Here is a 3,306-nt window from a genome sequence, read left to right as displayed (position 1 = left end):
ATTGCCGACAGGTAATATTGCTATGTGATGTGTGTTTATCAACGGATAATACTGATATGTGACGTGTGATTATTTGCATATAGTATTGATGTGGAAGCGTAATTGCGTAAAGTGTACAGGACATACTCACGCGTAAGTAAGCACTACAAACAAGAAACAAAATGGCTTCGAGTGCTGATTCCTGACAATTTACACTCTGTGTGTACTTACACGGAGTTGGACATTTCTTTCCCGTGGACGTAAATGATATGAATGTCAACTAAAGAATTTTCTGTGGCATCGCGTGCCACATGTGCAATAATCAATTCAGCCGCTCGGTGTCAGAAACACGCCAACTGAGTTAGACATCCCCCTTGCGTAACACAGCAAAACTGCTCAATCAGTGTCATAAACATCAAAGCCATCGTCATGATACGACAAGAAGAAGTAAACAAATGGAACCAGCTGTTAGCATATCATCAGACTGACGTCACAGGCCACGTGTACAGCACCACTGACTAATGATGTGTCTCTGACATGTCGCTACACAAGACGAAGGGGACAGTGTTAGCCTGCTTCACGCAGGTTAACGTCATCATTGGGCATGGTCATTGGACATTTTATTCGTGACATCTGTCTTTTTGTCTGCAATGTCTCGGCAATATCGCAGAGATTTTTAACCTTCGTCTGTAGACTTTGTGGTGAAAAGTTGGGTTAGGTGTATAGGTAGAATTGGCCAGAATAATAACAATAAAAATTAAAAACTTTGTGTCTGAGTAGTTAAAATGTTTTGTTTCGTAATATATTGGATTGCCGCCAAATATCGAAAAGCCATTACCACCGTTTCATACATTACCACCGCCTCACCCATTACCACCAGCTTACCCATCACCACTGGCTCCCCTATTATCACCGCTTCACCCATTTCCACCAGCTTACCCAATAACACAACTCACAAATACCGCCAGCTCACCCATTACCACCAGTTCACCTATTACCACCAGCTTACCCATCACCACTGGCTATTATCACCGCTTCACCAATTTCCACCAGCTCACCCATTGACACAGCAGACAAATTATCGCCATCTCGACCATTTCCACCAGTTCAACCATTAACACAGCTCACAACTTAACGTCAGCTCACCCATTACCACCGGTTCACCCATTATCACCGCTTCACCAATTTCCACCCGTTCAACCATTAACACAACTCATAAATTACCAACAGCTCACCCAATATCAACAGCTCATACATTATCACCAGCTCACCCATTGTCACCAGATCACCCATTACCTTCCGCTCACTCTTCCCTTTCAGTTCAACAATTACCAGTAGTTCTCTCAGTACCACTGGCTCATCCATTACTACCAGCCCAAGAATTACCACGAGCCCACCCATTACACCCGGCTCATCCATTTCCACCAGCTTACCTATTATCACCAATGCATCCTCCACCTCCAGTTCAACCTTTACCACCAGTTGTCGTATTAGCAACAGTTCATCCATTATCAACAGTTCTCCAATTATCAACAGTTCACCCATTTTCAATAGTTCTTCCATTGCTACAATTTAGTGTGTTTATTATCTGCACACAAATGGTTTCCTCTTGTTTTGTTTTGTTCCAACAGTATGTTATTAATAAACAATGTATTGAAGAAACTTTTGAAAGATAATTTCTATAAAACGTAAATGTCTTTATTACGTTCAAATGCATCAAAATTCTGTCAACAAGAAAAATTCGTAAATTGAAGTTGAGAATTGCAGCTAAAAATCAAGCAATACAAAACACTGCATGTTATCACGGTTAACAAACAGGCTTTTATATTCGTACAGAGTGGAATAATTGAAGGACGCAGAATTAGGCCGTATATTGAGATGTACAAGTCATTTACCATCGGATCAGAACTTTCTCTTCTCACTATCATAAGTGTCATGTCCAAAGATTGCGTTAGTAAACATAAACTTGTGCTTTATATTCACAAAAAGATAAACACAGAAAAAAAAAACAAGTTGCTGTCAGTGGAAAGCCAAAATCATTCCATAACGATATAATTCTATTCCATAACGGTACCATAACGATAGTTATGTAGTTTCCGGGCTGAAGAAAATGCGGTTAAATGCTGGAATTATAAGGCGGGCTTTAGGGGCCTTAGCAATATTGTTTGGTGTCAGTGATGTAAAACCGATGTTTCATACGTCTATTTTCACATTTGTAAGAATCATTTCTGAGGTCTCCAGGTTTACTGTCTACTCGTACACATAAAAGAGCTATTCCAACACCCAAATGATAATGAATGACAATGGACTTGTGGTGACGTCACTAAAACCTGTAGTGATTCATTTACATATTTGACAGCAATTTATTCAGTTTAAGAAACAAGTAAAACAGTTAAACGTAGTTTTGGGTATAGTTCTTAGCGATCTTTCTACTTGTACTTATTACAGTGTGTATTCTTTTACTTTTCGGTCAAGTACTGTAAAGGGTTGTCCTTGAGATCGAGTTAGTCCGTGTTGTTTGCGGTCTGAAAGAATGGTGCAGCTCTAGACCAGCGGCCTTACTTTGTGTGGGCCGAAAATTCGTAAAGCCTCCAGCAGACACTTTATATAGGGCTTGGGAGGTGTCAATGAGAGCCAAAGCGCGCTTACTTACGGTAATTGTGTCTGCTCGTGGACACATGGAACCAAATGACTCTCTCGTCGTCTCTTGTACAGAACATTTAATTTCATTACGGCCATAGTAATAGCCCAATGCGTAGTGCCAGGCTCAAGCCGTGGATAGTCTATGGGACTATAAAAATACTGAACGCTCTTCATGTAAGTTCATACACAACTTCCACAACCGGGTTTTTCGTCGGAAACAAGTAGAAAATAACGATCGTGCAGTTGAACAAAGTTACACGATATTGATGAACAAACCTTGTGCAGTGTTTAGTCTTGCTGATGTATGCAAATGATGACGCTGGCTGCACAATAGGCGCTGGTGGGTAGATTTGCAGCTGTACCACACACTGTAATCCTCTGTTCGTCCATTGTTCCTTGGGGTTGAAAATGACACCGATCCAATGACACTAGCTCCACACACACACACACACACACACACACACACACACACACACACACACACACACACATACTCATAGTCAGACAATCACAACCTTCTGGGCATTACAGTCAACAGGAATTTGCTCATTCGACCACTGGTGTCGTTACATATGCAAATCTCCGCCAGTAATAAATCATGTCAGAGAAATAATGTACACTCTGGCTTTGGTAAAGCCCCGTGGTAGAAAGTGCAGTTTAGTACACAAAAATGGAATGTGCAAC

Source organism: Liolophura sinensis, chromosome 5 (assembly GCF_032854445.1).
Source record: "Liolophura sinensis isolate JHLJ2023 chromosome 5, CUHK_Ljap_v2, whole genome shotgun sequence".
Classification (NCBI taxonomy): Eukaryota; Metazoa; Mollusca; class Polyplacophora; order Chitonida; family Chitonidae; genus Liolophura; species Liolophura sinensis.
Note: the sequence above shows the minus strand (reverse complement) of the source record.